General features: G+C 35.2%; 1 protein-coding gene across 1 annotated transcript in view; it reads left to right on the forward strand.

Moving 5' to 3' along the window:
* The first annotated feature begins 5,987 nt into the window (after window positions 1-5,987).
* Window positions 5,988-14,298, forward strand: part of LOC106134392 (uncharacterized) — a 42,929-nt gene continuing 34,618 nt past the window's right edge. The window contains exon 1 of the mRNA XM_013334428.2: window positions 5,988-6,250. The gene's annotated coding sequence lies outside the window, so the exon portion shown is untranslated. The remainder of the gene's footprint in view (window positions 6,251-14,298) is intronic.

A 14,298-nucleotide genomic window follows, 5' to 3' on the forward strand; every position in this document is an offset into this window, starting at 1 on the left:
ACTCACCCAATCCAGGATCCATGGTCAAAGTCATACCCCAGGTTCCTACCTGGGGTATGACTTTGACCTGGATTGGAGAGGATTCGAGAGTGGTGAGGATGCAACTGTGACAAAAGCCAGGAAGAAGAAGACTAAGCTAATATACTTGGGATTCCTCTTGTAGGCGATGGGCTATCAAACTGTCGCTATTCGAATCTCAATTCTATCATTAAACCAAACGTCTGAACGTGGCCTGTCAGTCTTTTCGCCACTGTTGGCTCTGCCTACCCCGTTAGGGATATAGACGTGATTATATGAATCTATGAAAATAAATATGACTACATTCAAACTGAATGTGTATATTTCTTTCAGCAACATGTCGATGTTTTTGTTCCCTGCACCAATACAAGAAATAATAGGACCGCTCCATCTCTTTCCCATGGACGTCGTAAAAGGCGACGTAGGGATAAGCTTACAAACTTAGGATTCATTTTAAGCGATGGATTAGCAACCTGTCGCTATTTGAATCTCAATTCTATCATTGAGCCAAATAGCTGAACGTGGCCATTCAGTCTTTTCAAGACTGTTGGCTCTGTCTACCCCGCAAGGGATACAGACGTGACCATATGTATGTATTTTTATAATTTAAATAATATGTTTGGTACTTTACCATACCACACGGCACTAACAGCCCTTTATTTAATTTTAACCGACTTCGAAAAGGAGGATGTCTATTGGAGACGGTTCTCTTTTTACAAAAGTCATTCATTTCAGCCGCTTCGGGTAGCAGCAACTCCGGCGCAGCCAACAACAGTGCTTCATCATCAAGCGCTAGTTCTTCAGCTGCTAGTGGTAAATCACTTAGACAAACATTTAATCACGTTTATATCCTTTGCGGGGTACACAGAGGAAATAGTTTTAAAAAGACTGAATGGCCACGTTCAACTGTTCGGCTTAATGATAGAATTGAGATTCAAATAGTGACAGGTTGCTAGCCCATCGCTTAAAAGAAGAATCCCAAGTTTATAAGCCTGTCCCTTAGTCGCCTTTTACGACGTCCATGGGAACTAGATGGAGTGTTCTTTTTTTATTGGTGCCGGGAACCACACGGCACTATTCTGAATACTGAATTTCTTTTTTTTTCATTCTGAATACGAATAATATATATATATAGATATATATACTTTATTAGCCTATCACTTAGTGACCTGTTACGACATCCATTTTCTTGTCATTAAAACGTGTAAGTTCGCGCCAAAATGTTTATGCAATTTTTCTTTTACAGCATCCTCCACCGCTGTGGGAGGACCACTCCCACGAGGCAGAATCTGCGTTTGCTACGACGCTGTATCTGAAATCCCTACCAATGTCCGAAGATCTATCAGATTGTATTAACAAAACGCAACTATAATATTAGTAGGTAGAGAGTAATATAATATGTTATAAGTTCTCTTTGGTAACAAAACGCACGGATGGTAAAAAAATAATACGCTGGTCTTACTCTAAGAAACTGATTTTTTTTAACGCAGTTTGTATGTGCCGCTCCGGTATTTAATGTCCTGTGTTCAAAGAAGTGATTTAAATTGTCGAAAAAGGATAACTTTAAGTTATCTCAATAACTTTGAACCATTTCACCCTATCTCATAATAAAATAATTTAATCACCTTTTAAATTGAAGTTCACTAAATCAAAATTATATCCAGCGTATTTATCCAAATCAGTGCATTTTAGAGTTCTTTATTTAAAATCCTACACAATTATGTATTTTTTTAATATAAATAATATATTTATGGCATTCATTTTTTGTTTTATTTTTATTGTCTTTTTAAAAAACCATCCTACCTATTTTTTTTATAAACATTCATACCTTTGGTGTTGAAGTTGTTTCGAGCTTATTTCTAATATATAAAATATAAATAACTGAACATCTCAATCTTGACCTGACTTTTTTTGATTCTTTTAATTAAACTAATATAATGTATTTATAATAACCAAAAAGTAGTCTAAAGCATCTGGGTGCTTCAGCCAGGTGATTTAAGTGGAACAATTCTGCTCTAAGATGTAAACTATAGTTTGTATACTTCGATCAAATCAAATGGAATATATCTTTATAAACTACTTACATTTAAATAGGTACCATAAAACAACTACACTTGCTGAAATTTTGTTTGTTTCAAACCTTGTAAAATTAGGATAAGGTTAAAATATTCAGGAATTAGCATAGGTAGGTGACAAGCGCTAAGTTCACTTTTTTATATTACTGAACTGCCAGGGCATGATGAGAAATTAACCGTCTCTGATTGGCCTGGGTCTTGGATGTTTATCTTTATAAGTATTTATTATAAAATATCGTATCGTTGTGTTAGTATCTCTTAACACAACCCTCGAACTTACTTCGAGGCTAACTCAATCTGTGTAGGTAATATGTCCCGTACATATTTATTTCTTTTTTATTTTACTATGTATAAGGATTCAGAAATAACGACAGGATTCAGTCACAGGTTCAAATCTTACCTCTCCCGTGTTCTAATTACTCTTTCATGAGTAATATTTAAAATTAGCTCTTAAAGATGCCCTTAAAGTGATGGAAAAGTTGGGGAAGAAACCTACACATTCAGGCATTTAGATGTGACACCAATGATTCAATATGAATCAGGTTCCCTGACAAATGTTGCGAAGTTCAATTAGGTATTGGACTCGCTTCGTGTATAAAAGTTTTTTAGGGATAATAGTAAAGGATGTAACAGGGACCAGCCCACCCCCCCATAGGATGACACGCGCAACGCCGTCTTTATCAATAAAACAATCTCAGTCCCGTTTTTCGTCATTATAAATGACAGCGCGGGAAGAAAAACTACACGTATACTAAAAAGTAGCATGAAAAAAGTGAACTTATGTAGCATACCTATTTGTCATTCTGACCGCGCATAATTTTTACATTTATACCTGTTTTTGTTCTGACATTGCTACCTCCAACTTTAACGTTACCTCTGACGTAGAGTGGATCCATTTTCATAAAAACAGGATGTGTGCTACTTCATTTGAGGAAAATCTAGTCTTACATGTATGCTGAAGAAATCCCCAATTCCGTTCCCGTGGGAATTACGGAAGCCCCATCTTAGTGCACATAAGGAATCTACCTGCTAGATTTCAAATCTCTAGACTTTATAATTGTCAATTGGTCAGTCAATCAATTAATTTTAATAAAAAGGAATGGGTTAGTTAGGTGAGAGAGCAATAAAAATGGTCAGAATTGTTACAGAATAGATAATATCTAATACCATGACTGCTAGAACCGAGCTCACGGGCTCTCATTTTGAGACTTTGTGCACTAATTGGATTATTTTTATCTTTTAAACTACCTAGTGGGTATTCTGTTGATTTTTTTTATTAACCCTACAGGAACATGACAGTTGGTCGGTATACCTACAATGATATTACCCCGGCAACATAATCCAAATTTCAAGTAAATCGGTCCAGTGGATTTTGCGTGATGCTCGTTCAGTTCAGATAGACAGACAAAAGAAAATTAAAAACTGCAGATTAAAAACTGCTGATTCGTCATATGTATCGAAAACTAAGTATATTCCACAGATAATTAAAAAAAATATCCAGTGTTTAAAATTTTTGTTCATCAGATTTATTACGATAGTACTTATGTATTGATGTATGATAATGTGATTAAAGAAATGAAAAGCTATCTCTGTCTACCTGCCGGGAGAGAGCCGTGATTTTTATCTATGTACAACTTCCACAAAAATAAAAGTGAGATCTAATACAGATATACAATTATATTAACATGTTTCAAGGCACCAATATAAACAGCATTAAAATACCTTAGTACGTAAGTACTTATAAATACTTAAGTACTTTAAATACTAGGTGTAAGTACATTTAACATCTTGCAGCATAGCATACCTACTTAATTACTAGTTTATTTTAGGTCAACGACATATTGAGATTTCTAGTTTATCTCGACAAACTCATTAACTAATTAACTCGCATTTGCTCGCGGCTTCGTTCACATAATTCAAAGAACATTACCCGGTATGTACCTATGTATTCTTTTTCTTATGGTACAATAAAGAGTCCATCTATCTATTCTTTTATTTGATAGCAAAAATAATACAAATTGCCGTGTAGTTCCCAGCACAAATAGAAAACAGAATAGGACCAATCTATCTTTTTCCCCATTAATATAGTAAAAGGCGACTAAGGCATAGGCTTATAAATTTGGCATTCTACTTTTAGGCGATAAACTAGCAACCTGTCAGTATTTGAACCTCATTTTTGGCATATAACAATTTTGAAGACATACATACATATAGTCACGTCTATATAGAGTCTATGTAGAGAGAGCCAATAGTCCCGAAAAGACTGAATGGCCGCGTTCAGCTGCTCGGCTTAATAATGGAATTGAGATCCAAATAGTGACAGGTTGCTAGCCCATCGCCTAAAAAAAAGGATCGCAATTTTATAAGCCTATCCCTTAGTCGCCTTTGACTTTGACGACATCCATGGGAAAAAGATGGAGTGGTCCTATTCTTTTTTGCATTGGTGCCGGAAATCACACGGCACACCATTTTGAAGACTGTTGGTTCTATCTAGGGTTGCCATCTCTTAAATTTGGAAAACCGGACAAGACGCGTGAAAACCCCGGATTTTAGAGTCCGAAAGCCGGACATGTCAACAAGATCTTTTAAACATAATGCAATAAAAGACATTTGAAAATGTCATAAATCACCTTTTTTAATTCTTGAAATCAGAAAACAACACCTTATTAAAATATATTATCTGTTTAACTTTTTACCAGGAGTCATTTATGTAACAAAATACACCTATTTTAGCAGAATATAAACTAAGTTCAGTCTTCTTAAATATTAAACAACAAATCAGAACATTTTTAAAGTTTAGACCTACAGCAATGTAAGTTACATTGGGCATTAAAATTTTAAAACAAAATAATCAAATTTTTTTTATTTATGAATTTTTTAAACCCCGGTCTACAAATGAAACCTTCCCCGGACGCTCCCCGGATGCCCGCTAAACTAGGACAAATCCGGGGAAACCCGGACGGATGGCAACCCTAGTTCTATCTACCCCGCAAGGGATATTGGCGTGCGTGATTATATGTAAGTATGTTTGTATACTCCTATTTAATTTTTACTAGTCTAACTAATCTATAGTCATATTTCGGGTTCCTGAGTGACGTCACTGTGACGTCAACCAACAACAAAGAAAATAATGCACTGTTTTTAACTTAATATCAAAGCTCCAATATCTCTTTCTAAGAGCGAGCGAGATGAGACGATTTCTCGTTGACATAATAGTATGTATGACGCACTTTATGTGTTGCTAGATAAAAATTGATTATACAGTGTGTGCTTATTATTTTACTGTAGTAAATAAGTGCCGTGTGGTTCCCGGATTATATATATGTATTATATATAGTAAATAAGTTACCATAATCTTTATTTAAATAGAGATATTTCCGAAAAAGACACATACAACAAAACAATGTAGCACTGAATAAAACAGGTAAAGTTTGTACTCAAAAAATTATCGATAAGACTACGGTACTGAATACACTTTACGATATATTATAATTATACTAGGTATGGACTAGAGAGTTGTATAAAACTGATTTTATCAACTAATTTCAAGCAAGCGATTTTAACTTATCAAGAACCTAAAATCCAAAAGGCTGTTTGGAAGTAAATGAATAATGGAGAGAAGATAAATAGAGATGGAGATAATTAAGGACTTGAGTCCTTAATTAAAATTAGACTTCAAAATCATTTTAAATACTTACTTACAAATCTCCCTAAAAATCTTTTTGGCTAAATTTGAAAATAAGGCTAAGGTTGAAAATTAAACAGAAAGGGCATATTGAGTTAACACATTATAAATGTTAATATGAGATAAATTATTTTGTTTTAACCGTTCTGTAAAATTTTAAAAATCTTTACTAGTAACACCGAGTTTCAACTGTCAATTTGGCACTTCCTGCCATTCTACTCAAACTCAAGCGCATTGTGAATCGCAATTTGATTGACGTGCGTGTTTGTTTCGCGAAAATCCATATTTCGCAAACAACAAATTTCTAGGAAGTAGTGCATTCATTGAGAACATATTTTTGGTTGGATTGATATGTGTTATCAACAGTGACAGAGTGTGTTTAACGTGGATGCGGTGTTAGTGTCTATCCAGCAGCGAAAAAAACATTGAGTTTTTGCTCATTCAATAATCGCACTATGTTCAACAGACTGAGGTGAGTGGCCTAAATAAACCTTCACACTTTTTATAAGCTTTGTAAGTGCTGTAAGTAAAATCCTAATACGAACGGTTGCTGCCTCGCGCCCAACTATTGCAAAAAAAAGTTGCGTCGAAGTGGCTATGGATTGATTCTCTTTTTAAATTTTCGTCTTTCACTATTGTAAGCAATAGGAAACATGTTCTATGTCTTGGTAAAAGAGTACAAAATGATAAAACTGACAATAATTTATTCAACCAAGTTGGGAATTCCTGTTTGATAGGTACCAACTGCCACTGCTATTAATGAGTGATTTTTATGATAAATACTTCTGTTTATGTAGGTACTAGTGAAATAATAAATAAAACAGAATAGATATCGTTTTCTATAAGTATTATTACAAAACTTATTAAAATCTTTTTAGAAGAGAAGGTGTGTCCAGTTAATTCTTTTTTATTTACATTTCATGACAGACCCATTTCACACTCAGACTATCTTCTAGCACTTGAAAGCATGATTTGGTTTAAAAAGTATAAAAAATATTAAGTTATCATGATTCATTGTAAACATAAATTGGGAGTTGAGCAAATCACAAATAATGAGAGACAATATTTTTATCTTATGATATAAAACATATCACTCACCAACTTAATGCTTTGTAAAACATAGGACCGTGACAACTAAAACTGCAATTTTCTTACAAATTTGCACCCGCAGCTGTTACTCTTTGGGGCCTGGAATCTGCTCTGACATTATCCCTACTTTTCTTCTTCCTAGCTTTAGTCCCAGTTGCATCCTCACCACTATGGAGAGGAGCCTGGATAAGCCCTTGACTATAGATCCTGGATTGAAGGAGTCAGATTTTTACACGAAGCAACTGATCTGACCTCCGCAACCTTTTGCAGGGAAACCTAACCCGTATGGGATCAGATGGTTACACATTGAGTTGCCTGAATGTGCAGGATTCCTCCCGATGTTTTGCCTTGCAGTAAGAGCATCATCATCAAATCAAATGAATGTACATAACTTAGTATAAAGTCATTGGTACATGGCCGAGGTAGGATTCAAACCTGTGCCCATTTTGCACCACACACATTTCAATGGTGCACCTTACTGATTCAACCGCCAATGCTCTACTTAACATTATCTCTACAATCTCAACAAAATTCCATTATTAAAACAGCAAGCACACCTTATGTTTTCGCAGACCAGCATTAAAGCATAGTACAAGAATAATTACAGTCAACAACCTACTCAAATCGACTACAAATACACCTGATATGTTGTTTGTAATAGTCTCTTTAAATCTGCACTGGTTTTAAGTAGATATGAAATTAAATATGTATAAGTATTTTTTATACTAAAGGGCCAAAACACATAATCGCATTACGGCGCCGCCCCGCGAGAATCGGCGGTAGCAGCACCGCCGATTGTTGCGGCGCAGCACAGCATCGTGGCGCTAGTTCCAGCGATATGACGTTTTAATAATTAATAGATTGTACAATCAAACTTAATATATATATTATATTCAAATATAAAAATCACGAGGAACTGTTTATCCTATCGCACGACAATAAAATGTTCTTTTTCGCGACGCCTCAACACCACAACGCAAACCGCCGATTTTAGCGCCGCAACCGTAAAGTTGGCAACATTTTTCCAAGATTGGGTTTTCTAGATTTAATGTAGACAAAAGTCGCGGTAATGGGTACCTGCTGTCTAGAGCTATGTTTGTTTGATTAGGTGCCATTCATCTGCTTAAGTTTTGTGACTATGTTATCGATATGTAATACTTATTAGGTATTTTGTGGCGACTTCGCATTTTGATGGGGTGTTAAAATTATAAAGTTGTATTTTCTTGTTGAGGCACATCATTACATCAAGGGCGGCCACTTTTGATGTGGTATCTATGCACGCAAGACTCGTGACCCATTGGAAATTGGTACAATTCACCAATTTCCAATGGGATCTCGAGTTAAGGCGTGCATAGATAAATAAACTTCTTCCTAATTTTTCAATTAATGTCAAACTAAACGCCATATACATTATATATCAATATATTTATTTATTATAAATAAACAACAGAAGCAGTAAGTTCTTATATAATCAACCCAAATTAAAGTTATAAAAACAATCAAGTTTGAAAAATGAAGTTTCAGCAACGAAAAATGAATTACATATCAACCGAATGTCGGTAAAATACAGTTCATCGACTAACTAAATCTAGTGAATGTTTGATTAAATGAATCATTTAAACTGTTTTAAAAGCACAGAAAGAATGGACAGATGGCTATGATAGTATTCTTTGGCAGTTCCCGTTTCGGGCTCCAAGCTAGAAGACCAAACGTAATGTCGGAGTGCATTTATTGCATGATTATAAAAAATCGATATTTCATCGATTATTTCCATAATCGATTATTTTTTCACATTCCTATGGAACCACAGCGGGCGCACGGGTTGCTGCGGTGCACTTGTTGTTGGTGTGCCCGAATTGCAGGCACTTATAGCACTGCACAAAGCGGCTGAAGTCCGCCACGTGCACCCGCTGGTGCTCCACGTTCGCGCGCTCCCCTTCGACCAGCTTTCGCCGGATCGCCGAGGCTACTTCCATAACCTCATTATAAAAGCGCTCATTGCGGTTCTTTAAGAGAAAGCAAAGACGTATTTCTTCGCTCGGGATTTGGTTCTAATCTCTGGACTCTGGACTTCTTTGCTAATTCGCTTTAAGATGATGAGGGGACGACGGAGTTTCGACTCTTCTGCTGCAATGCCGGTAATGTTATTGACTCTATACTATATTAGGTAACATTTATTATAAACATAATTGTTTTATTTCATATCTTTTTATTATACATATAGGCAGACAGATCTTCCACTAAAGGTATTAATAAAGCTGTGTTATAAAAAGTATGAGTAGCTAAATTATGCTCTTTTAGGACTTAGATGTAATTCGAAACAAACATACCTATTAAAGTATTATTTAAATTCTTGTGAATGTAATCTAATGGTTAACCTAAAAAATTAAAAAATGCCAGGCTAAATTAAAAAATGACAAAGAAATATTAGAGCGCCAACAACAGGACCTTTGGGTTCCCACCAAAAGGCATTTGGAATTGTTTGTCTCATTTCAAGCAATAGGGAAAAAAAATTCCTGGTCATAAGAAAGAGGCAAAGACAATCAACATACAGCCAAGTATCTATCTCATATAATCCGTTTAAAAAAGCAGCGAGCCGGCAGAATACATTTGTATACCGCGAGTGATGACCGATAATGAAAGGGAGATGAGATATATGATTGCGTCCGTGGGAGCAGGATAGACTTATCCCTCAATAGTATTACTGGGGCAAATTGAAGGTCACATTATTGCAAGTGTGCAATCACGCATAACAAGTATGGTGTTTTTTTATGGGCAAGTCCACACTTGATACTTTAACTTACTAATAAATACGTCCTCTGTGGCGCAGCAGTAGTACGCTTGTCTTTGACACCGGAGGTGCCGGGTTCAAATCCCGGCCAGGGCATGATGAGAAAATAACTTTTTCTGAATGGCTTGGGTCTTGGATGTTTATTTATATAAGTATTTATTATAAAATATAGTATCGTTGAGTTAGTATCTCGTAACACAAGTCTCGAACTTACTTCGAGGCTAACTCAATCTGTGTAATTTGTCCCGTATATATTATTTATAAATAAAGAATAAAAGGATAAATCTGTACAAGACAAATTACACAGATTGAGTTAGTGTCGAAGTAAGTTCGAGACTTGTGTCATGAGATACTAACTCCCGCGTTGGTAGACTGTTAGATAATGCTATTAGCATTAAGTCCGCATAGGTATTGTACTTTACAAATTGTTATTGTTACAATAAGGAATAAATAAATAAAAATAAAATAATCATACTGATTACCAAAAAAAAACCTGTAGCCTTAAACAGTAACTTTTAATTTTTTTAATAAAACTTTTTTGAATTTAGTAATAGCCTGAACTCAACTTTATTCAATGCCTATTACAGATGTTACTTACATAATAATTACAGTGTATATCAACATGGATAGACGTGTTTAACTGTTTACCTTAACGACAAGCATATCTTGTTTGAACAAGCTGAATAACGATCATATTATTTTATGGAACCATAATTTTAATAATGGAAACGAACTAAAATTTTATCATTTCTGTTTACTAAAAGCAATTTTAATAATTTATGTCATCATCCTAAGGCGACTTCCATGCTGGTCTATATGCGAAAAAAAAAACAGCGTGTTCTAGTCTCTTCGCCTCCCATGCAACTTCTTATAAACTCGGGATTCTTGTAGGTGATGGGCTAGAAACCTGTTACTATTTGAATTGAGTATGCAGAGACTATGGATTTCCACTAGCTACGATCCTTACAGACCCTTATCACTCTTCTCACGCATAGCAGACGATTACGGGTACTCCTAACATCTCCCTTTTTTTACGACGTTCGAAATTTTTGTCGAAGTTCGACGTGGCCGGCCCATTGCCATAAGATTCAAATAGTGACGGGTTGCTAGCCCATCGCCTAAAAAGGAATCCCAAGTTTGTAAGCCTATCCCTTAGTCGCCTTTTACGTCATCCATGGGAAAGAGATGGAGTGGTCCTATTCTTTTTTGTATTGGTGCCGGGAACCACACGGCACACATGTGATTATATCTATGTAGGTATTTAATCTCCTAGCGTTAGTCTCAGTTACATTCTGACCCCTATGGAGAAGTTAGGGCCACATTTACATCGTGGCAAATGGAAAAACATATGTCATTGTCTACCCCTCCGGGAAAAAAGCGTGATTTTATGTTATTATCTATTGGTATCTTAATTATTGTTATTAGCTTGGTATAACGTGGTGTGATTGATAAAACACGATTATGTGACTAATTTTACGAAATTAATAACATTTATCGGCAATAATGGCTAATTTATTATAATCTGTTTCTTTACATTTCTAAAAGTACCTACAAATTTTATAAGTGCATCGCTACTCTTTAAGGTCAGACAGCATAAATAAAAAATAATTAACCGTATACATGTTTTCTTAAAATAAATCTGACAATAAATTTCACATTATCCTTATGAAAATAAAAGTAAAGTTACTTTTATACTGCGTGAATTCTTTTAATTGGTGGATTTTAAAAATGTAGATGTTGACTCTCTTGTTGACGTTAAACTCGAATACCTAGTAGGTATCAATATATATTTTTTTAATTGACACAGTTGTAACATAATTCGTGTCTGTAAAAAACTTAATAGAAAACTGTAGAGTAAGCTAAAGTAAGTAGGGTTAAGATTAATTCAAATTCAAAAATTCAAAATTTTTATTCATTATTATAGGATACTACATATCGCTTAATAATTGTCGTATGGTTTAACAACATTGGTTGACGTCAAATAAATTACTTAAAAACTAAGTTTACTGCCGCTTCCAAGGCAGTGCAGAAGAAGCGGTAACAAACTGCACTGCAGCATTTTCTTCAACAACGTCAACTTCACAATATTAAATTATACTTAGAATAGAATGTGGACGAGAGAATACATTGTTCATTTATTTTTAGCAATTCTACTTAAAAACATCAATAATACTTAAAAACTACCTACTTATTCATTGTATTCCAGCCCACTCGTGTGTAACTTGTATCGTTGTTATGACGTGAAATGGAACAACAATAGTTTTTCGCGCCATAAAAACTTCATCGTGCGTGACACGCTATGGGTGCATTTATATTAGGTTATATTCTTTTACCATCAAAATTTAATAATCAAAATTCACAGACATCGAAATTTCTCCAAATAGTTATCGGAAAAAATTGCGTGAAAACGTAACAAACCCACATCTATATCATTTACTAGCTGTGTCCGCGACTTCGTCCGCGTGGAATAGTTATTTTGGGCATCATCTAAGCCCTCAAGGATGAAGTATTTTCCCCGATATTTTTCACATTTTCCATTTTTTTGCTCCTAATAGTTGCAGCGTGATGTTATATAGCCTAAAGCCTTCCTCGATAAATGGTCTATTCAACGCAAAAAGAATTTTTCAATTCGAACCAGTAAGTTCCTGAGATTAGCGCGTTCAAACAAACAAACTCTTCAGTTTTATAATATTAGTATAGACAATATTGTTAGGATGAGCACTTATGGGTATCCAAAATAAATTATTGTTTATTTTCCGTCTGAAATGTGAAAAACAGGCGAGGAAGGTGTTGCGAATTGAATTAATAAATATGTCCTTCTAGAGTACAACTCCGCGCGATAAAATGACACACGCGCACTCTTCATATTTATCTAACTTGATAACATATTGAACTGTAATCTCATACCAGCCCGCTAATCCTTGATCTTCAATTATGGCGGAATTTTTTTGTCTGTAAACCTTAGACAAACGTTGTTTTTTTTTTTTGCTTCCTTGCTAGACCGGTTTCAAAGAATAATATAATGCCAGCTGTTCTTCTTCCCGCGCCAACGCGCCGTTTTGTAAGTTGTTTTTTTTTCTTCGTTGTGGCAAACAAACCTCTTCATGAGCCCATTTTTCCATCGTATAAACAAGAAAAAAATCAATTGAACACTTGATATTATATAATCCACACAAATACATATATCATTAACAATAAGTCAAAAACACAAATTGGATGAAGAACAAACAACATGACTATTGGGTTTCCGCGAAAAAATCCTCTCTATGTAATGTTTTGTGACTAATCCTCAGTCTGTCTACTCCGTAACGGTTAGTAATGATATCGTATATCTTATATTTGTGTTGCTAGTTGCTAGCGTATTTTTAATAAATAAAATGACTCTACGATATTGTTATCTCATTCACGTCATACATGTATAGATTTTGATAGAATTTTTTAAGTCCTATTGACTCATTGTTTAGTTCTCTCCTGCTCGAGTTTTAAGTTCCTTATTTACAAGCTAAGAACATCGACCATCCAATGTACATTTGCCTTAATCAATGTAATTATTGTTTCTATTTAGCTAAATTTTCTCTTACTTTATCATATAAGGCCGTTAAGCGTGGGAATAGTATTTGACAAGCCCCTATTGTTCCGTCTCGTCTGCTTCATGCGTGGCGACATCTCTACGCCACAAGACACAACAACCAATCACGCGACGCTATCAGCCAATAACAGCGAAGAGTCTAAATCACGCAACCAAAGATTTCACGGAATGGAGCATAAATACAACCCCTCCGACACAACATCGTCGGAGCCCTTATGGCAGTTGAACACTAGGTTAAACCTACTCGGGTGGCGTCAAAGCCGAGGTTTGTCCCGCTTTGGGAACCCTTTGAGCAGCCACTGCGTAGGCAGGAGGCCCTTCCGGCCCCGCCACTAAAAAGCGCCCGGTCACGTTGCAAAGCCCCTCGGGCAGCAACAAGGATAGGTCCAATAAAAAAAAAAAAACAACATCGTCGGAGCCGGCGGTTCCCTTTGACGAGCTCAAATGACAGCTCCCGCTAAATAAGTTTATTAATGTTATGTATGAGGTGAAAAACTATTATTTTATTTAAATGACGCAATACCGCTTCGTATAGGTGCACAATTGGCCAAGTTAACAAGATAGATAGCTAAAGTAATGTACAAAAGGCGGTCTTATCGTTATTATGCAATCCCTTCTAGGAACACATCGTGAGAGGAGAATTTGGGAGCTTGGGGTGCGCGGTCATAAGAAAATATTTAGAAAATAGATATCTTCTAATTAAGACACGTACATATATACCTATATTTATTTCATTAAACTTAAATAAATATAAATACAATAAATACCTATGTGTGTACTTATAGGTTAGACATGCAAATAATGCAACTAATTTTTCTCTAAAATTATTGCATATTCTATGAAACCCTTATTTTTTGGCAACAATAATACCTCTTCTCTAAGCAATTATTAATTTTATTTTTTAGTAACCTTTCACCATTAATGTCAGAGCAAAGCGCGAAAATGAATCAGATCAGGTCTTAGATAAAAAATCGATTATTCTAGTTTTATTTGGTGAAGGAAAACAGGACAGATGTTATTGAAATGTTGGTACTTAATAAACCAAGTTTGT

This window comes from Amyelois transitella, chromosome 28, assembly GCF_032362555.1.
Source record: "Amyelois transitella isolate CPQ chromosome 28, ilAmyTran1.1, whole genome shotgun sequence".
Classification (NCBI taxonomy): Eukaryota; Metazoa; Arthropoda; class Insecta; order Lepidoptera; family Pyralidae; genus Amyelois; species Amyelois transitella.